The sequence below is a fragment of the Rattus rattus genome, chromosome 8 (genome assembly GCF_011064425.1).
Source record: "Rattus rattus isolate New Zealand chromosome 8, Rrattus_CSIRO_v1, whole genome shotgun sequence".
NCBI lineage: Eukaryota > Metazoa > Chordata > Mammalia > Rodentia > Muridae > Rattus > Rattus rattus.
This window is the reverse complement of record NC_046161.1, coordinates 108,886,518-108,910,101: the sequence shown is the minus strand read 5'-3', so window position 1 is coordinate 108,910,101 and position 23,584 is coordinate 108,886,518.

The window sequence follows — 23,584 nt, the reverse complement described above, 5'->3', positions numbered from 1 at the left end:
TAATGTCTTTGCAGCACTCTATATGATATGTGTATATGGCACTGTAGATGATAATGTATATACAACACTCTATATGATACCATGTATGCAGCATGATATGATAATGCATATATGGCACTCTATATGATAATGTGTATACAGCACTATATAGGATAATGTATATATGGTACTCTATATGGTGATATGTATACAACACTATATATGATAATGTGTATATGGCACTCTATATGATAATGTGTATATGGATCTCCAGTGAAAATGTGTGCAGTGAAGAGTGAGACATAAGCAGGCAGCAAGGCAGTTGGGACAGCCTGTCACATTGTCCCAGTGGAAGGTAGCACGGCACAACTCAGGTAATTGGATTAGTGTGATAGATATGGCCGGACCACCAGTAGTTAGGAAGCAGGACCACCAGGGAAACGCCTGGGATGTGGGAGCCTTTGCCAGCTGAGAAATGGTTTCTCCATGTCAAGGTATCAGGATGGACTAAATGTTAGTCATGAAAGTTCAGGCCTGGGTCATCAGAAGAACAAGACACTTGCTTTGTGCAGCAGGGATGGGTGACTGTCCCGAAGGAATCTGCTATTCCTAAGAAACATGAGAAAGGGACCCAGGAAGATGACTCCATTGCACAGCAAGCACAGAGACCTGAGTCCCTACTCAGAACCCACATTACAAGTCAGGCATAGCGACACATGTTTATAATCCAGGGGTGGAGAGATGGAGACAGGAGGACCTCTGGAGCTCACTGACGCCAATCTAGCAGAATCAGTGAGGTCTCAGGCCCATGAGAGGCCCTGTCTCCAAATACAAGGTGAAGAATGCCTGAGGAAGATACTCAATGTTGATGTCTGGTGTCCATGTGTGCATTCTCATACACATGCACACATGTACACATGCATGCATATGTATACTCCTGCACATACAGGCACATACAGGCACATACAGGCACACATGCACACACATGTACACACATGCACATACAGGTACACACATGCATACATACACATACATACATACTCATGTACAGACACATATTCTCAGACACATACTCTTATACATAGTCTCATATACATACAAACATATACACATACATACACACGCATACACACAATAGACACATGCATAGCTGAGGGATAAAGGAAAATGTGAGAATGGGAATGTAGCAAGCAAATCGACATACCGATCTCTTGAGAGGCAGTGCTACAATTTCAACATTACACATGAGCCTTAGTCCCAGCATACTGATAGATCAGGAAAAGAAAAGTGGAAGATGGGTTCTAGGTATTTCAGGATTTCTTCTGCACGTCATTGTTTCTGCATCCAGACTGGTGTAGTTCTGTCTTGGAGTTGTATGTGTCCCAGAAGTAACTGTCCCTCCACATTCAGAATCGTGGCCGTCTGTAAAGCTGTGTAGTTCCTCTTGAAAGATGGCAGCCTATAGGCATGGGCTCTATTTAAAAAACCAGGAAGTATCCAGCCAGACCCAGGAGAAGAACTTGTTGAACATCCTTCTCTCTAACAGTTCTATAAGGGATTACGAAGGTTAAACTCAGCCCTGGAACTCGCCATGTTGGTTCCACACACTGTTTTTGAATATTTTGTTCATGTGGGACAAACGGTTATACACTATGTGAGCTCTTGACCTATTTTTTCTCCTCTCGAATCTGCTAGATAATCACAAAAATGACTTGTGCGTGAGAGAGAGATTTTCCCATGGCCTGTGCCTGCGCCATGGTAACAGAAGCTTGTGATGCTGATTGGGGAGGAGAACCAGATGTGAATGCAGGCTTGTTAAATTGCATGTGAGGAGAGAGGGGATTTCATAGTGTGTATTTATTATGTGTATGCACGGGTGTGCCTGGGGAGGATAGAGGCCATTCTCAGAGGTTGTCTGCCTTGTATTCTTGTACAGCACAGCTCTCCACTTTGTATTTTGAAACAGGATCTCTCATTGGTCTGTAGCTCCGATGAAACAGGATCTCTCATTGGTCTGTAGCTCGCCCCGATGAAACAGGATCTCTCATTGGTCTGTAGCTCGCCCCTATGAATAGCCAACTGTCCAGCAAAACCAAGAGGTCTTTCTGTTTCCATCTCCCATCTCAACTCACAAGGCTTGCAAGTGTGTCTTGCCATTCCTGGATCCAGGGAATGGAAATCATGCTCTCCTGATATGTGTGGCACACACTTTATGTCCTGAGTTATCACCCTGTGTTGTATGACACCATCCTAGAGAGGATTCCCCACTCCTGATAGGGAATCAATGACAGACCAAACCATGGACGTCACTAATATCCATTGTGGTGAACCCATGAGTTTTTGTTGTTGTTACTTATAGGAATACAGGAGATGGGTTATTTACAGGAGCAGAAACGCCTCACAAAAGTTGCATCACCAAAGCCCATTCCAGTATAGGTGACATCTCACAAAGATGGGAACCTGGAGGTCACGGTACAACCTATACACAGCTCAACAGGTTGAGCAGCGTCCTCTCTAGGCAGCTCCATTGGTCTCTGCTTCTTCCAGGAAGCTCTCAGCAACCCTTACAACTTATATGTGCTTGGGTATGGATGACTCTGCTCAGTTTCAGGGACTTCCTGATGTGTTTGCATTGTTTACCTCTGATCTTAACAGGATTCCCCGGCATCTCCGGCATGGAGTGCCCCGCCTCCCTGTAGAACATCCTGTTGTTTAACCTCATTTATATGTCCAGTGTTTAAACAAGCTTCCCATCAACATGGAATGTTTAATCTTAGCGTAGACTGCTAACACATACCCTAACCCAAGCCTTTTAAAAGGACTGTTCTGATGGCCTAACTACCACCTGGTATTTTCTAGCAGTGACAAATCTGTGAGGGAGGACAAAGGTCATAGTGCCGGTGTCCTCATAAGCATCAGCCTCTCGCTCACCTGGACTTCACTTCTCACGTAGCCGAAGGCTTGACGTTTCTTACACCACAGCTTCTGACAGATCAACGATCATCCCACCAGGATGCCCTTAAAAAGTCAGTAGAAAAGGCCACAATGGCCAGCCTCAGTGAGAAAGAATGACAAGCTTTAGATTGATACAGAGTTACTGAACTTGAGATCAGACAGATGCAGAGATGTTTATGTTCCCAAGAGGAGGACTCTCAGAGGACCCTGAGGGGAACAGATAGTGAGGTCTCTATGGAGGGTGAAAATCCCAGGGCTCCATTAAAGTGGAGTTATCTATAATGAAGACGATAGTTGGAGAGGCAGCTCGGCGGTAAAGGGAAGCAGGACAGTGCTTCGAAACCTCATCTGTTTTAAATTAAATGTAGCATCTATATTAATTCCTAGCTGCACTTGGGTAGCAATAAAATAGTATATATAAATTATAACATATGCATAATATGTGCAATATTTTGTATTTTATACATATTATTTAGTGTATGCACCATGTGTGGCTAAATATATACATACCTGCAGTATTACGCTAGTGTGCTCTCATATTTATAATATTTAAGACAGTACCTACATAAATAACGCTTATCATATGACATATATTACCTGGATTCCATATGTGGATTATGCAAGTGTATATATATACTCACCACCTGTATTTAGATATACATATGTGCAAGATATAATTTACATAATTTTGATTACAGCCTATTTGTATATAATTTAAGAAGTATATTTATTTTTATTTTATGTGCATGGGTGTTTTGCCTACATGTATGTATATGCACATATGTGTGCAGTGTCAATGGAGGCCAGAAGAGAGCATCAGATCCTCTGGAACTAGGGTTAAAAATAGTTGTGTGTCACAGGGCAAGGGCTGGAAATTCACCTGGGTTCACTGCAAGGGAAGCAAATGCTCTTAACCCTGAGCTACCTCTCCAGCCCCTACCCATCTATAAGTTTACTTGGATCTGTATGTGAAGTCCCAGGAGTTGAAGCATATGTGATTGACTGCTCTCAGTTATAAGGTCTTATGTGTGTGGATATCTGTCTGTGTGAACAGATGACATGTGTGCAGGTGCCCAAGTACACAAGGAGACCACTAGCAGGCACCCAGTCCCCTGGATCTGGAGTAATAGGCTCTACAGAACCACCATGTGGCTGCCGGGAACCAAACGTTGGCCCTGTGGAAAACCAGTCAGTATTCTTATTGGCTGAGCCCTATCTCCAGCCTCCGAGCCCGAGGTCTCATTAGAGAATACCCAGACCTTCTCTTGATTCCATCTGGAGTTTCGTGACAAGCCCTGTACCTCAGCAGAGTGTGAGTAGCTCCTGGTGGACTGGCTTTTCTTCCCACAGGCTGTAAATTTAAGGTCTGCATAAATCCAAAGGGCAGGTCACGTTTGAAGTCTATCTTTTTACTAAGTTTAGTTTGGGACCTGGGTAATTTGAAAGTACAAAAAGCCCAAAGAAACCTGCCTTCCGCTGGGATTGCTTTCAAGAAACGACAGTTTGTTCGGTAGCCATTCGGAGAAAAACTGACCATTTCCAGCAAATGGATGATATTTTAAATCCTCATAAGTTATTTATTCTTATTTTAACCATCACAAAAATTATGATCAATTATACATGAAACTGAATATCAAAGGCCAGGGAGAGACATTGGCACACGTTTCTCTTGTGCTCGCTCACCTCAAACAATACATCTCACCGCTGCTCTTGTGCCTGTCTGCAACATGCGTGCATACGATATGTATGTCAAGTATGATGTAAATGGCCAGTCACCATTGCTGCACAGGCCATTTTACTATAAACTCCAATTTGATGTCTCTAAACAACAGTTTCTCAAAGGCCATGTTTAGCATTTCCCTCCCCAGTGACCTCTGCTCATCTGAGACTACTACATGCATTCCCACCACCACCACCCCATTATTACAGATTGAAAGTGGATCCCTCACGAAGTAAACTTCTCCAGTACTTCCTGCAGAAGACAATACAGTAGGTGGGGTTTCTGATTGGGTGGTTTTCTTCTTGCCCCGTTCTAGATTGTTGGGGAAGGACTGTAAAGAACTGAACGTGGATTGTATGGGTTGTGTGGGTGGGTCTTTCAATCCACCTTACTATATCAGTCTTGTTCAGTGGCATTTGATGACTGAAAAGTTATTCTTGGGAAGGGGGGGGCAAGTTGAGTAAGGAATGAAATTGTCTGCTCAGTCGCCCGTATGCCCTGTCTCTATCTGAATAGAATTTTAAGGAGACTATACTGACAGCAGAATGGTTGCCTTCTTGGGCCCCAGCTAGGCATAGAAACTTCTATTATGACAGAATGCTCTTAATTGTCATTTTGGGTCATTCACAGTGACAGGGATTAAACAGACAACAGGAGTGTTGTGTGGGAGGAGAGTAGAGTTCACCGCGGCTATTAAAAATTCTGCTGGCGCGCAAGGGCCAATCATTGTGAATTCAGGTGGTCCTTCTGAACGTACGTAGGTGCGTGACAGCCGCGGTAAACATTTCAGCCCCAGACAGCTCCATTAATTAATTACCACTCAGGATGCTACAGCTCGCCTGGATGCTTGGAGTGCCATGCAGAATGCTTGCACAGTGCACGATCTGGGAGAGTGCAGGCACTTAACAGCATTTCCCTCAGATAGTTGTTTGCTATTTACTCAGGTAAAGCTTTGACCTGAAAATATTTTACCCCAACTTCACTGTCCCCTGTATAGAAAGACCCACAGCAATGTCCAAGGAAGTAAAAGCTGCTGTGTCTGAAGAAGGCAGCCTTCCCGCAATTTCTTGGCAATCACTCCTCCTATCCATGGACTACGACTGTCTATTACGTCTTCACGTACATGATCTGATGTCTGTGAGAGCTTCTACATGCATCCGAAGTCCCGTTCTCTCGAAATTAGTCCTAAAGTCACACTTATTTGCCTAGTCGTTTGCCTGTTTGCGGGCCTGTGGTCACACCACGCCATGTTATAAAGTCATCAAACCACTCGCACCTCAAAGGAGTCGGCGCTCTCCTACCATGTGGGTTCCAGGGATTGAACTCCTTGTCAGTTGGTGGTGACCATCTTTTCCCTCTGGGTCATCTCGTGGGTGCCTAGTATTTTTAAATTAATCTCAATTTACTTCTTCCCATTAAAAAACAAAATCGGGATCAGGCAAATGTCAAAAATAAATTTTTTTTTTTTCTGAATGGAAGTTTGTGCTTGGAAGATGTGATCTCGTCTTTACTGTGTGAGAGTGTATTCTAATAACGCTCAGGTGCTTGTTTCTGTGTGCTGTTTTAAGAATGTAAACACTGAAGACGTTCTCTTTAGGAACCGTAAGATCCCTACTCACCCAGAGGGAGAAAAAAAAACAAAGTGTGTTTTGTTTTGGCTTTTATAACAAAACAAAAAACCTTGTTTTTTAATGCCTTTTATGAACCCCCAAAAAAGAATCAGCCAGATGAAAAGTTTTGAGAAAAAAAAATCACGAAAAACGCTTGCCCGACATTCCATTTGGTCACACAGAGGACTTCAAAGCTTTCCACTTGAAAGCACGCATTGTCCTGGGAGGGGATGACGTCAAAGCCTTTGGTGCAGGGTGGTTGCTGGTCCTCACGCACCATAGGGCAGAGAGCCATGCTGTCCCACCTACCCCACATCCTATTGGCCAACCCAAAGACTTACGGCATTTGCCTGTATCTGGGAACTGTTGCAGTGTGGTGGAGTCTGGGGCATTTTCGAAGAGAACATGTCCTTCCACTTCTTCTTTCCATGAAAGGAGAGGTAAGGTAACAATGGCGGGCTGGATAAACAATGTTGCCTGTGATATTCTCATGGGGTGACGGGATACTTTTCAGAGTTTCATGCCTCTGAGTGTTGGGTCAGTGTCCATAGGCTTTGCAGGGATCTCTGGTTGCTGGGGCGGTAGCCTAGTTAGGAAAGTGCTTGCTGGGCAACCTTAAGTCCCAAGTTTAGATTCCCAGCATGCACTTGAAAACTGGACAGTGATGACCCGGAACCTAGCCTTGAGGCAATGATGATAGGAAGGTTTGTGCGGCTTGCTGGCCAGCCAGCTTAGCCAAAATAGTGAACTCTAGGTCAGTGGAGAGATGGCTTAGAGGTTAAAAGCACTTTCTGATTTTCTGGAAGATTCAAATGTTATTTCTAGCACTCATACCAGGCATCACACAACCGCTTATAACTCCATGGAAGAGATTATCTCAAAATAGTAATGTGGAGGGTAAGGCTAGAAGGCATCCTACCTTGACTTAAGGCGTTCAGAGGCACAAATGTGCTTGTTTGCCTGCATGTGTGCGGGGGCGTGTGCGCGCACACAGACAGACACACACCTCCTCAAGGGTTTGTGCTTTCAAAAGTCCTGCAGATCTCAGTGGCACCAAAGCCCAGGGAGATCTGATGATCCTGAGGCTTCGTTTGGTTTTGAGGGGAAAGTGTGACTAGGTTAGAATTCTGGGTTTAGGGTGGTGGCCCCATTCTGATAAATCTGGTACTAGCCATCCGGGTACTGATATTTCTCATTTAATATTTTCCTCTTAGTGTGTCATGAATATAAACATTCCTTGGAAATATAGAAGATTTGACTTTAGTTCAACCCTCCCAGTTTATAGATGAGTAGAAGTGACTTAGTTGTTGCTGTGTCTCAGATCAAGGAGAGGAAGAAAATACCACAGTCCCCAGGTTCATTTCCATCTACCTTACAAGGTCACACGACCTCCGGTTTCTGTGCTTATATGTAAACATACATAGACCCCTCCCCATGGTGTACCAAGACTAGTCTGTCTTAGTAGTCATCTGTAATTCTTCGCTACTCAAGAAGAAATGAAACAGTTGTTTTGGTCTCTTCATTTTTAAATGAACTGTAATGTGTATTTTTTTTCCTGGAAATTACAAAGATGCTTTTTCCAGGAAATATTCAATCTCCACCAATTAAAACAATCTTGAGTTTTAATTTCTGGGCAAAGTAGTGTAGTCTTATATTTTTCAAAACCTGCTTTAATAAGTGTTCTTAAATGCTTTAACCTCCCTTCTAGCTCACCACCCACCAGAGGTAGTGGAAAGGAAAGGGTGGTAGGGCAAAGGAGGGTGTGGACCTGCTTAGAAATAGTTCTTTGGGACGAATCCAATCTTCTTTGTCAGGATATCAGCAGTTTAGATCACATGAATGTGCAGTGGTAGCTGCAAACACCATTCACAAATCAACAACAGCAGTTCAATCCAGAAGAAACCTCCAGGCTCTGCCAACTGGCCCAAGTCTGAGGAAGCAGCAAAGCCACCGGAACACTGCCAAAAGTTCTTTGGTGCCTTTCTCCAAAGTCATGACAAACAATGACCAGGGAAGAAGGCAAAGCAAACCAATGCCACAGTTCCATCATCAAGATCAGTATCAGCAAAACCCAATGGAGATCATCAAAAAGTGGCAAGGCAAACCAATGCCACACAGCATTGTCCACTCTCTGGTAGGTTACATTTATACCCTTTCCAACCATCATGTGTTCTCTCAAGTGTCCACTCTAGCAAAACATCCATGCCCTTTTCCCAACCAGCTTCCAGAAAAACACCTCTTATCTGTTCTCAGCAGAACGTCTTTCCATATATCTTCTTCAGCAAAAAAAAAATCCTCTCATAAGACAGTTTCCACAAAATTATCACACGACACAAACAAGTCTTTAAAGAAACCAGAAATTTGGACTCCGCAGTAGAATTGGCTTAAACATTTTCTGGGGGTTTGACTTGCCTATCCCTGATTTTCTCTTATGATTTTTTTCAGATTTCAGTTGAAAAAGTATAGTGAGGCCTTCATACTGGAATAAGAGTAAATGGGAAACTCTTACTCTTATGTGGGGACAGGGACAACTTTTATTCCAGATAGTTCACTATCTCAAAACCTAAGTGTGAAAAAAAATGATAGGAGAAAGTCAGGTATGGGCATGTCACTCCCAGGAAACATTAAGCCAACCCTACTGTGTCAATCAGTAGGATTCTGTTTTCCACAAACAGAAATCCTCTTCAACAAAACCTCAAACCAAACCCCTTTAGAATTTTCAGCTCCAAGGCCACCATGTGTGTTGGGTTGAAATGGAGATTCAAGTGTTCATTGATACTTGGAACTCCAAGCCAGTTCTCCCAAGAGCTTAGGATGAAAGCGTTTAGTTAGGCTGACAGTCCATATCTAACAGATGCCTTACTAGAGCAGCATGTACGTTCTGAAGGAGACTAGACCAATGTCAGTAGACACCCAGTAGCTGGAGGAAGGAAGTAGAAAGTGAGAGAAAGGAAAAGAAATAGGTTCTTCTTTGGGCAACACTGGAATGTTGATTTGAACAAACCTGTGGTAGAGGCCTGTTCTCCAAACATACAGCCATACTCTTTATCAAAGCGGCTGTGTCAATCGCAAAGAACCTTTAAGACTGGGTCTGCTGATTGTTGATGTCCCCTCAGAGGAAGGAAGGAAAGGGTCATTCAGTCTTCACTAGGGATTCTGGCTGAACCTTCCAACTGATTTGCATGTATGTCTGCCTAGCAGCACATGGGCTCGTGGGCTCTAGACATGCTACAGTACAGAAGGCTTAACTGAAGTGGGGTTCTGTTTAGGCAGCTATGGGGAAGTCATGCTAGGGTGAGACTTACCAGTGGTATGACTTTTGGGGATTTAGCCATGTTCCTGTAAGATTCACCATGTTCTGTGAACAAGTCTAATGAACTCACTGGTGCCCAAGTTGGCCTTTGGTGGGAAATACTTTGGTCTGCTGGTGGCACCCTACTTGGAGTGAATAAACATTTGTTTCCATCTCTCTGGGAAAAGTTAATGCAACAGAACTGCTCACAGACGGCCCTTTGAAGCAGAATTTCTCAGTGACTTTTACCCACACAGACAATCTCACAAGTAGACTGGCATCTTTGACCGGGATTTCTGTTTGTAGAAAAGTAACCAGATGATTGCTTCAGTATTCTAAGTAAAAACTACGGCTGCCTGTGGACCAAATTTATCTGCAGACTGATTTTCCAGAGAATACCTCATGGTGCAGCCATGCACATTGTTTAAGCATCATGGAACACATTTGAGGACTTGTGAAGGAGACTACAGGGTCCACGAAAAGATAAACTATTCATGGTATTTGTGGCAATCATAGAACGATTTTGCTGACCGTTGGGTAGACGCTTTTGAGAAATACAGCTTTGTCCTTGTTTGACCAAGGAGCTATTTTTCCAGTAGCCCATTCCATGGTTGCCTCTAAGAGTTTGAGAAGTACCCAGTCCGTCCAAGATTTCCTCATGCGTTTCTGTGTGTCCAATGAGAACTTGATCTTCTCCCTGTAATGAAGCTGTTAAAGTAGGCATTTGTGTCTCTGAGATTTGGCATGGCAGCCTGAGCCCAGAAGTCAAAGTGGATGAGTTCACTTCCCACGAAGCATAGCATGATCAAACTACAGAGAATGCTTCACAGCAAGAGAAAGCTTCTCGCTTATTTATTCTGTTTCATCTTTGCTGCTCTGAACCTTGTACCAAAAAGGATCTGTCCGCAGGTCATCCGGTGCTCCTGTCTTCAGGAACTTCCAGTTCTGTGTCTTTGACTGAAGCAACTAGACGACATGTGAAATCTCAATGTAAATATCTAGACTCTTAATATTTTAAAAGATGTTACTTAAAAATTTTTTTTTTATTTATTGTGTGTGTGTGTGTGTGTGTGTGTGTGTGTGTGTGTGTGTGTGTGATGATGTATTCTCAGAGGCCAGAAGAGGGCATCAGATCCCCAGAACTAGAATTGCAAGTGGTTGTGAGCTGGCCAGTGTGGGTGCTGGAAACCAAACACACACACACACACACACACACACACACACACACACACACACACACCATGCAAATGGATTACATAAAATCTTTTTTATTTCTTTTTTTTCTTCAATTTATTATCTTACACACTTTTGTGTTAGGAAGGATGTGAACAAATTGGCCAGGACTGATCGGATAGAGGACCGGCTTTCATGTTCACTCCCATGGTTACCTGTGGGAAATTGTAATTTCTTAGCCTATGGGAGTCCCTCAGAGTGAATAATGATGTACCTTTCCCCAGAATACAGGATTTAAGTGTGAGGGGGATGCCCAGGTTGTCATTTATAACTCAGTGTAAGTGGGGAAGCACCACAATTTCCATGGCGTCCTGTTCATCAGCCCGGCTAATATTGGTACAAAGAAGTGGCTATTGGAAAGCACGGGTTGTCAGAGGCTGCCCTTGAGCTTGGCTTCTGCATTCTAATGTTGTGAACACCGTCTGTTCATGAAGAACACTTCCCTGCTCTCACTTGGGACCCCTCAATTAGGACTGTCAAATCCCAAAGCTAACAGAATCAAACCTGACATAAATGCTGTGGATTTGGGGACATTTCTATCTCACAGAATTCCTTTCTGTTCAGTTTGTCCAACGGTCTGATATTGTAATGATACGTCATCTACAGAGTCCACCCCCAAAACACCCAATCGAGTTACAAAAAAAAGATAAAAATTTTATAAATGATAAGAATGCTGTCACAAAGTACTTTAAGTTTAGGATTTGAGTTGGGGCACATTCATGGCTTTCCTTAGTTACCTAAAGTCTCATGTGACTCAAGGACAAGTTAGGTAAGCATGCACAACACCCTTAGTGTGACACTTTCCTTCGATTCAGTGGAAATTTGTCCTGATTTACATATTGACAGGTTGCTGGACAGAAAAAAGGCATATACCAACAGTTCATTTTTTTATGTCTAATTTTGTAATGTATATGTGTATTTGTGTGTGTGTGTGTGTGTGTGTGTGTGTGTGTGTGTGCATGTGTGAGCGTATGTGTGAATGTGTCTGAAGAGTTTTCAGAGGACAATTCTTAGGGGTCATTAGGACTCACTTATCTCCTGATATCTTGTTGCTCTGGGGAAGGAACTCAGGTCTCAAGGTTGTCACCCTGTGCATGGGCACCTCTGCCTCATTAGCCTTCTCACCAGGCCCTGCAGTTTTTCTTAACCTGTAAGTGCAGCTCTCTCATACTGTGCACTTTGTGTATACCACAACTGTCTCAGTCTTCAGCATCTGGGGTCTGGATTATTACCTGCACAGCACAGCGGATCTCATGGAGCACGAGAGATGGGCTCAAACTTTCAGAGCACTGGCCTTGCTTGCCAAGGGCCCAGGTTCTATTCCCAGCACCCACATGTTGGCTGGCAATCATTTGCAACCCTCTTCTGATCTCTACAGGAATGAGGCACACATATGTTGTGCATGCATGCATGAAAAACACCCGTTTACACAAAATTTTAAAAAATGAAATGTATATATTCTGCCTGAGACTAGAATTTTTGAAATAGAATTAACACCCTCTTTTACAAGGTTCTTCAAAAATACTTTCATTAAAGAAACTCTACACTCTTTGTGATAAAGTTTGTGTTGCTTCCTTCTCTGAGGATAATGGAGACTTCTCATCCATCCATCCATCCATCCATCCATCCATCCATCCAACTATCCATCCATCCATCCATCCATCCATCCATCCATCTACTTCATATATACTGAGATGTTTGTGAGCAATGGTTATGAAGTAAAATATTTCATAAAATGCTAAGAAAGTTAAGGTGCTATCCTATTGCTTATAGCCTAGTGATAGGTGTGGACACATAAACCAGATGTGTAAAAGAGATACAGTAGAGTGGTGTTAACAGGTAAAGGTAAAGATGGACAGGGGGTGCTGGACTGTGGTCCTTGGGGCAGAGTGTAGGAGGAGGCAAAGCTTGTTGGAGGAGAATGTGCCCCTGCTGCTAACTGTTCACCCAGCACTGATTAGAGCCACAGCAAAATAGTTGTAAAGTTAAAGTGAGACTCAGGATCAAAGAAAGAGCTGGCAAGTCAGATGCTGACAGTGCTGGACTTCAGCAACCATGTAGCCCGTTATTACTCCTGCAGGAACTTGGAGTCAATGTTCTATCACATCTGCTCTGTGTCACGGAGCAGAAGGCCTGGGTAGGTCTCTGCCTTGCTCTCCACAAGCAGAGCTCATTTATTGTTGCTTCATTCTCTTACTGGAAAAGCAATAAAACCCAGAACAAAGCCTGTTCCACGTGGTCATTGAACACCTCTATTGCTTTTGTAGTTCCGTTTGTCTGTTCTGGTGCTGAGGCTAGCTTAGATGTACTTCATCTCTGTCTTTTGTGATGGAAAGAGGGTACCCCAAGTCAGTGGTCCAACTTCAGTCTTCATGACTGCAGAGGAAGGGGCAGGACTTTGGAAGCAGCTCACCTTCGTCAGCAGAGGTCAGCAGAACAACTGGGAGTCAGGAAACCAGGACTACTGGGAAAGATTAAATAAAATGAGTTGACTTAACTGAGGAAAAATACACCAAAAGAGTGCTTAAGGAGACATGGAGAATACATGTACTGATCTGAGGTTTTATTGACATGGAACAGATTTCAGCCAACTTTCACATATTGATTCATTCTCACTTTTGGCAATCTCCACCCCATTAAGGATTTGTTAGAACCCCTCCACTGAGGGGATTGGATTCAGACTTCTTGGTTTCCATAACTGAGCTCAATTATTTCCTGTTAAAAAGATAATTAGCTCATGATCATGTTTAGAAGGGCTAGGGCTCTCAGAAACTGTGTTGGATCTGGGGATGGCAAGAGCATAGCAACATAGTTTGGAGGGGTTTGTCCCCAGTATCTCAAGTATAATGAGAAGATTGTGCTCCTTTATGTAATGCTATTAACAGATGCTATTTTGTAACATTTTATTGCAATGCTATTCGCAAAAGAGTTTTGAACTTTGTTCCAATTTTTTTTAACTTATGACCTGTGTGTGTGTGTGTGTGTGTGTGTGTGTGTGTGTGTGTGTGTGTGTGTGTGAGACACTTGTACATATGCAGATGACCATGCATTCAGGTACATGTGGACACTGAGGTTAAATGCTGTGTGTCTTCCTTGGATGCAATCCACTTTGTTTTGAGACAGATCCTTTTCAGGGACCTGGACTCAATGACGTGAGTAGGATGGTTGATTCATGATCACCAGGGATCCTCCCATCTCTGCCTTATCAGCACTGAGGTTGCACCTACCTTTACCACGTTAATTTTAGGTGTGCTCTGGAGAATCAAACTCAGACCATCTTGTTTGCATGGCAAACATATAACTGGCTGAGCCACCTCCTTGGCCCAACTTCTCTCTCTTTCGGTTTGCCTAGTGTAAATATTTAACACTGACTCATTTGTAGCCCCTTACTTAGGTGTCTGTGAACAGACCACTGCCACTTAAAGGAAAACATTTCATGTGCTGGAAGGCAGGCTACTATGTTTCTTTCTTTGAGCTTTGATACCTTGGTGTTGTGTAGCACGTTCCTCTGAGATTGAAACATTCCATCCTAGAGGGAAGTTCCAAAAACTGAAGGTAAACAAAACAGCCGCAGGAAATCCAGGAAACTGACCAGATTAACTAGGTCTTTCTCTCCCAAAGACTATGAAAACAATAAAGACAATTGAGAGTCATTTTTTAACAAGCTGCAAAGAAGTCTCTGACACCAGATTCACTGCCTCGGGGAGTAGCAGAAACTAGTCCAGTAGTCTAGAAGAGGTCTAAACCAAGTGAATCCCTTGGAAAAGATGCTCTCACCCTGATGAGTATGCTCCGGGTTCCTGGCTTTTGTGAGCTGTCACCCAACCTGAGGTGAGCATTGGCAGTTCTGATGTCTTTGAGTTGTTTCTGCTCCTCCTCCATATTCATGTCAGTAGCCCCAATAAAGCTCAATTGTGTCACCAACATGGACTTTGGCGTATCCATGCTTTCATCAGTGATGGCCTCCCTATCTAGGGTGAGCAGGAATGTGTGTTGCAGCTACTAAAAAGTCTTACCATGTGACATTTGAGCAGGAGACACAGCACTTCTTTCTAGCTCATTCTCCTTTGGGGTCTTGTTGTTTGCATGATATAATTTACTTCTTTGGGAACATATAAATGTGTTTTTCCAGTTGAAATCAGTGTTCCAAATGTATGTCTGCCATCTAGAGTTCAATCTGTCTGAACCATGTGGGCCAGTTCCTGGTCCCTGTTTGTCAGTGTCTGTACTAAGATGCTAAATGCAGATGTTTAACTGGCACAGGAATGACTGGCTTTTCTTCTTTTCATTTTTCCCTCTTCAAATATGCTCAAGGTTCAATGAGGTTATACCAAAGAAAAATAGCATTTACTCAGAAGTGTACATGGTCCCAAGTTCTTTACCTTGAGGTAACAGACAAGTAGATGTGGAGGAAGCTGGCCCGGCATGGGGGAGCTGCAGATTAGAGTATCATGGCTGCCTCATTAGCTGGCTACCTCTCAACAGCCTGTGGAATCTTCTTCCACCTCTAAATTGCCATTAAATTTGGTCCATTTTCCAGGTTTTAACATAGTCTTTCTTATATTTGAAAAACATCATGTTATAGTGGAACCCTGTCACTAGTGTCCTGAAATGCATCTGTGAGGTTGGGTGCCTCCCTTACACTCTGGTCTGAAATATAAGTGACTCGGGTTCCTACAAGACCAAAAGGCCTGGGACAGGAGGAAGGAAATGCAAATAGGGTAGATCCTAGAGTCATAGATTCTTTGACATCTGGTATCTGCTGGCTTTTATAGATCATTTAATTCTTGGGTGCAACATGGGCCCACCACCTATCATCCTCTGTCCATCATCAGTTCCCATTATCAGCTTTCCCAACCATGTGCTGCTCATCATCCACTCATCCACTCCCTCATCTGCTGCCCACCATCCACTTCATCATCTACTGCCCATCATGCCCCATCATCTACTCCATCATCCACTCCCCTCATCCACTCCATCATCTACTGCCCATCATACCCCATCATCTACTCCCATCATCCATCCCCCTCATCCACTCCATCATCTACTGCCCATCATACCCCATCATCTACTCTGTCATCCATCCCCCTCATCCACTCTATCATCTACTTCCCATCATACCCCATCATCTACTCCATCATCCACTCCATCATCTACTGCCCACCATCCACTTCATCATCTACTGCCCATCATACCCCATATCTACCCCATCATCTACCCCATCATCCACTCCATCATCCACCCCATCATCTACTCCATCATCCACCCCATCATCTACTCCGTCATCCACTCCGTCATCTGTTGCCCACCAACCACTTCCATCATCCACTGCCCTAGCTTCCTTAGCAACTGATGCTTTCTCTGAAGCCATATTACAGAACCCCTCATGGTGATTTCTTTAAGTCTAAGCCAATGGTATCCTAGTCTTTAGGACATTTTGAAAGTGTTTGGAACTCTCAGGTTTTACTGGTGTTTGGGCTCCTTGACCTAAGGGAATCTGCTTCTGTTACCATTGTCCATTCTCGAAGCTCTTTCCCATTCATGCTCCTGGAGGGTGAAGAGAGTGAAATCTACTGAAGCTTCTGATGACTTCAAAGTTTATCAGGAAAGTACTATATTCCCGACAGGAGCATGCCGAGTCACATGATTGAATAAGACCCAACCCCCATCTCCATCTCCCAGGAGAACTTTATAAATGCATAGTCTCTGAGGTGGGGCTATATTTAGAAGGAAATTACAAAACTGAATAAGCAAAGGGTTTTGCTAGAGGAAATAGATAAAAAAAGATGGTGATGGTCATTCTTGGTAGTCAGGGAAATGGGAGCACTCCTAGATTAAAACTCTGATGTGATCACTGGGCTGTGGCTCAAGATCCAGTCTTTACCAAAAGACGGCAATGCAGGTGCAATCTTTCCAAACAACTTCACATAACTTCTGGAAGCATTTCTCTCCAGAGTTATTGGCTCCTGAGAGAGAAAATCATCAATTGTAGGTTGAACCCTTGTCCTCTGGTGGGCAGATGCACCAAGAGAAGGGTGGGGTGGGGTTATCTTGAAGTTGTGTTTCTTTATAAGTTTGATGTAAATGGATTGAAGAGCTCCTTGGAAATTCAAGTCTCTGAACCCCATTCTCAGAAAGAAAAATTCAGAGGTCCCTTACAGTAGCCACTGGCTACCATAAAAAATGGTAGCATGAGAGAGACAAAGTTACAAGCAGACACCTGGTTGATTGGTCCAACAGGATGATTTTGGTGTAAGGTAAATCCAAGCCAAGTACTGTCCTATCTCAAATACCTCAAAATATCTCAAGGGAACCTGAAGCGGAAACTTAAGCGATCTTTGGAAAGTCGGTTGGATGGTGTTTTGCTGGGGCAAACACATGAAGGAATGCTTCATTCAAGTGGACACAGGTGTGAAAGGCTAAGGCAGACTTGTGAAGGAATGTTCTGCTGTAACAGACACAGGAAAGAGGATGTTCTGCTAAAGCAAGCACATGAAAGGACATGTGATAAACCGTTTTTTGCTAATGACATGCATGTATTGGTCTGCCTTACATTGCATAGTTGAGCTGCATTTGTGGGGACACTATTGACAGAAATGCCCCAAAAAACTCCTGAGGCTGTGCTGAAGTTTGTAGCTTCTAAGGACTTGGGCTGATTGGATGCGCACGCTGAGGCAAGGCACGTGGAGGACATGTGATCTTTGGAGGGTAGAATAGGACTCCACAGAGTGACGGAGACAGAGCTTGGCTTGCTGGTTCAGTTAGCTGGGCAATGCTTGTAGGTCTTGTATCTTTGCTTCTCTAAGAGAGGCACAGCCAAGAACTTCTCCTGGTGTTCCTGCTGGTCCCTCCTGCTGACTCCAGCCAAGGCTGAGGCCTGGCTGTCTCTGTTAGGTCATGTCACCGCTATTGCTAGCCTGACTCTACCAACCTGGACTGCTGGTGTATCCATGAGGTGTTTGTGAGTGGATTGGGCTACCACTGCCTGCTAACCTGTGAACTGAACTGCTGATTTCCAGACAACACAGGCAGGAGTTGCTCCAAAGAACCTTTCTAAACAGGTTCACTTCCCCGCCCCACCCCTTGCCATCCTGTGTCCTTTTATTTCCCCCAGTACCTCTGGTGGGTGGTGGGTTAAAAATAGGAGGAAGGTTAAAGCATTGCCCAGCCCTAAAAAAAAAAAAATAGGATTGGAAAAGGTTATAAATTATAGGAACCCAACAAGATTTTGTGATTTGTGATATTTAATTGATTCTCAAATACAGTCACATACATTGGAACAACATCAAAGTTCTAAACAGAGCTGGGTCCTTACCTTTGTAATTGACATCAAGCAGTTGTTTTGTTTTCTAACCCTGATATACACATATGAACACAGTTCAGTTTGTAAAGCCCACGTGAGTCTAGGGTCCAGAATTTGATCCCCTGCACCTCTAGGCATGACAGCACATGTCTGTAGATCCCTGGGGCTTGTTGGCCAGCCAACTTCTAAATTGGTGAGACTGGGGTTTACTGGAAGATCCTGTCTTAAAAAAACAAAGTGCTGCTGCATAGAGGAAGACACCCGACATCGGCTTCTGTTCTCCCGTGTGCATGCACACACAGGCACACACATGCAGTCACACACACTTATGCACATAAGTGTACACACATACACTTGCACATACACACAAGCATGCATGTGCACACACACATGCCCTCACACACACTCTCAATGTACACACAAACACATGCACATATGAACACATGCATACACACACATACACATACACACATACATGCACAAGTGTGTACACACTTGTACACACACACAAAACAAGCGACAAATATATAAGCGAGTTTGGTTAATTACACTTGATTCCAAGCTCACATAGCTCAGTCCCTCTGTAACATGCTGAGGTCTGTGCAGAAGCATTAAGGCACTCAGAAGTGACATTGTGTGCCTTTCATCTCGAACTGTGCCACTCCAACCCACCAGTTCCTATCTCCCGTCCCATTTCAAGGTCTCCCACTAACTTTGATTATATTCTATAGACCATGTATCTTACGTTTTTGTTTGTTTGTTTTGAAAGGGCTGGCACTCCATGCCAAACATGAATACCCTAGTCTCTTCCCAGATGTGAGAGGAAGAGGATTGACACCTGCATGCCGTCCCTTGACCTTCACATGCAGAGCCTGCTCGAGTGCCCTTGAGCATGCATGCCCATGGGCCTGAAAACAGGTCCCATGCATACCAGGTGCATAGATACATTGTAGTTTTGAAAAGTTGGCACACATAACCAACTCTGCCACAATGTTTTGTTTTTCTAGTAATAAAGATATAACTGTTTCTTGCCATTTTTGATTAAACAATGATGAGTTACAGGGGTTTTTCCCCCCAAAGATGCTTCAAAGATTAGATGGGTGTTGAACTCTAAAGTGTTATCTAGAGAGTTGAGCAGTTTCTTGTGAGGTCTAAGGGACTGGGCTGGGAAAGGAGTGGCCAGGAGTCTCTCAACCCCCTGCAGATGTGCAGGAAGATGATCTGCAAAAGGACTCAGGATTGGGAGAGTTTGAAACAGTAACATTTTTTTGTAACTAATTAAGGTCAAAGAAGAAATTTCTCTGGTATTTTTAAAATGTTAATATGTAATGAAATCTAATTTTTCTTTGGGATTCCTATGTAGCTACTCTAATCAGCAATCATTTAAACACCTTGAAAGTGTAGGATCATTAAATTGTATACATTGGGGGGTTGGATTAATTGACACCAGACCATCTAATTTAGCTTTATTTCATAATTAGGAAATTCAGTATCAGGTAAGGTCATGATTACTCTCAGTGGTAGAGTTTGATGTTTTTGAAACGCTTTCTGGGGCTTTTTATTCATAAAGCACAGGCTTTGATTTAACTTCCAGCCACTACCTTTTTTGTTTTCTCTTAATAAAAGTTGGAAACCAAGACACCCCTATCCTTCACTCCTGCAGAATCCAGTCCCTTTCATCTCACTGAGGCCTGAGAGCTGAACCCAGCCTTGCTTCCTCAGATGGGCAGAGCTTAGAGAGAAGGCAAAGCGAGCAGGCAGGATGCAGCACGGAGCCAGCTTGCTCTCTTAACCATGGCACAGGTTCACCAAAGCTGTCGCAACCAGCAGACGACAACCCAGAACCACACAGGGACCCCAGCAGCAGATGGAGATCAGCAAAGGCGAATGCAGGAGTTGGCAGCAGCATCCTGGCCCACTGATCCTCTTCCAAATGCATGGTTGGCTTTCGAGCTGTCGTGCCTCTGCCATCCTGCCTCTGCTGAAGTGTCTGCAGGTTTCTGAGGAATTAAAATCTTATGATCTGACTCTTCATTTGAATGAGACACACGAAGAATCATTACCCTTCTCAAGCGACAAGGGGGAAATATGATTACGGGTGATTACAAGAGAAGGATTTATGGGGAGGAAAAACAGCCTAAAGTTTGGTTCAGCTGCTCACAAACCTGAGGGGCAGCATCTCTGATCTTCCATGGTCTTCCGTAGCTCAGCTCCAAGTAGCATTTCCTCACAGAGAGGAAGAGGAGAGATGAGTGTGTAAAACTCTTTCTTTTTTCCCGTAGACCCAGAAAACAAGTGGGTTCCTAGAATTTCTTCTCATAAGAACTATACAATGAAATATATACATTTCATTGGCCAGAAACATGTCATGTGACCATTTCTGAAAGGAAGGAATGTTTCAAATGATGTTGTGTCTGGCATCTATGATTGAAAAGAGGAGAATGGTTTGACCTTAACTTACAACTGGAGGCCCGGAGAGATGGGGGCTACGATCTTTCCCAGGAAAGGTATCTTTATAAGACTAGGTGGCAGTGCATGCTAACAGGAACCTGATGTAGCTGTTTCCTGAGAGGCTCTTTCAGAGCATGACAAATACAGAGGCGGATGCTCTCAACCATTGAATTGAGAATGGGGTCCCCACTGGAGGAGTTAGAGAAAGGAGTGAAGGAGCTGAAGGGGTTTTCAACCCCATAAGAGCACAATACTGGGAGCTGGAGAGATGGCTCAGTGGTTAAGAGCACCTACTGCTCTTCCAGAGGTCCTGAGTTCAATTCCCAGCAACCACATGGTGGCTCACAACCATCTGTAATGGGATCGGATGCCCTCTTCTGGTGTGTCTGAAGACAGTGACAGTGTACACATAAAAATTAAAAAAAAAAAAAAGAACAACAATACTAACCAACCAGAGCTCCCAGGGACTAAACCACCATTCAAAGAGCACACATGAACAGACTCATGGCTCCAGCTGCACATGCAGCAGAGGATGGCCTTGTTGGGCACCAATAGGAGAGAAGCCCTTGGTCCTGCCAAGGCTTGACCCCCAGTGTAGGGGGAATGTCAGGGGTGGGGAGGTGGGAAGGGGTGGTGGATGGATGGGGGAACACCTCACAGAAGAAGGGGGAGGGAGGATGTGATAGGGGGTTTATGGACAGGAAACCAGAAAAGGGGATAACATTTGAAAATGTAAATTAAAAAAAAATTCAGTCAGACTAGATGGCTATCACATGACCTCTAGATGGGCTGGGACATTTGCACAGTGGTTTAGTGGCAATGTTTAGTTATGCGGTGCTTTCCCTGCTGGCTGATTTTGCATATGCATAGACTTCCACTGTACCAAGTGCTCCACACATTTTCAGTATTGTATTTGGTCCTCACAGCGCAGAGGCTGGAGAGATGGCTCCGGGGTTAAGACTGTTTGCTGTTCTCCCAGAGGACCCAGGTTTGGTTTCCAGTCCCTACACGACACCTGACAACCTCCTGTAACTCCAGTTTGATCCGGGGATCCACTGCCCTCTTCTGGCCTCCGTAGGCACCAGGCACACACTCAGTGCATACGCGTCAGGCAAAGCTCACACACATAACGTAAAAATGAGCCTCAAAAGAACTTGGAATGCAGAGGCTGTTTGGGCAGAATCACGGAAGAGCAAGCTGACACCAGAGAAGCTGAAGTTCCAACAACTCGGGCAGCCCTGGACTTGGCCTGGGATAATCTCCTGGAGCGCCGCTCGCATTGAACCTGTGTTGGTTTCTGTATCATAGACACTGAGTACGGATTCCGCCTAGAGACATGGAAGGTGAATTTTGTTCCGGCAGCAGCATGGACTCTTTTCATTTTCTTCCCTCCTCCTCAGAAAACCCCAGCGGTCTAGCCTCCAGGTACTGCTCCCCATGGCCGATGGTCTGGTTCACAGCCACAGCGGGATAACCTGCTCGTTTAGAGGAAGCACGGCCCACTTATTCTCTCTGAAACGTGCTTACATGTACAGTTGCCTGTCATTTTTACCTTTTCTCTGGGCAAGTATGAAAACTACTGAGTTCTTTTTTTGTCCTCACCCTAAACATGGCTTCTCTGGAGAGCAGGCTATGTGGCTCACCTCTGGCTTACGTTGGATTCCCGGGCTTGCGGGGTGGCAGGATGGCAACAGGAAAGAGGGGAGCTTGGAAAATTCCTTAGTCCTGCTGCCAGTGCCAGCCCTAGTGGAGCGTAGCTGAAGTCCATCTTTATAACGTTTCACGTCAGGATGTTTAGAAGAAGTTCCTGTGTTCCTTAGAATTACCTCTGTGCCTGGTTATCCATGGCACCGAGTGAGCTTTTGACCTCTCAGTGAAGAGTCAACGCTTCTGCGGCGATTTAAGGAGAGACTTGCTAGTCTGTGCTCACACAGCCTTGTCCTCCGTTTTATTGATTTTGTGTAGGATCGGATTGGTGCTCACTCACACCAATGGTAGTATAATGTGAGACTATTTTGTGGGCCACACCAGCCTTTCCTTCAATCACGAATTAATATTTCCCACAAAGCTGTAGTAAAAGGAAGACTAAAGGGAGAGACCACCACGCCTTCCATTTTGCGCTGTTGTATCCCAGTGCCCGTTGAAGTTGTCTGATGTAAACGTTGACGGTGCTCAGCTGCCGCTGCTGTGGGCTTTGTGCAGATGCCGGCGTTTCTGCTAACACTGGAAGGACGTTTCGCCTTATGAGCGTGAGCTAAGACAGGGAACGGGGGAACGAGGGGCAGCTGTACGAAACGAAAGGGCTGCTGGGAATACATAGGTCTCATTTTCATCCTGCCCGGTCTCAATGGCTTGACAGAGGATGTGAATGGGCTTCCCCGAGGTCCCCGCTGAGACTACGGTGGGCTACAAGTCACTGTGAGAGTCTAATCCAATCTTCATGGTTCTAAGAAAAGCAAGACCTAGAGGTTAATGTTGTCCAAAGTCACGTGACTTAGGCCGCTCAGGGTTCTGGGTTATCTCCTTGGAACTTATTCAGTTTTACACGTCAACAAAATCCTGTTGGGAGATAACTACCCAGGGAGATAATTCAGTACTGTTATTCTGGGAATCTCTGTGGCTCCTGAGAAGAATTTGCATATGATACAAAAAATAAAACAAGAGAAAAAAGAGAAAGATCAGGTGGTATGGGAGACAGTTCTTAAGTCCAGGAAAACATTCTTTTAGGTTTATGGTATGAAAATAAAATTTGGAAATCACAGAATCAATTCTTAGCACTAGGGTATTTCCATATCGCGGGCAAACGAAAACAAGGGCCACCGTAGAAATGACCCTAGGAATGGGAGAGCTACCGGAAGTGGGATTCATTTTGTTTCTCAGATTCTGGAAGGAAGTAGTTATGTTTGGGGGAGTTGAGGGTTCAGCCTCCCTAGTACCTTCGTGCTTAGGGACAGTAAATACATGCTTTTCCATGATGGCCCCTGGTTACGTGGACGTCGGTATCATCTCTTCTATGCTGGGGCTATCTTTAAGGCCAAGCA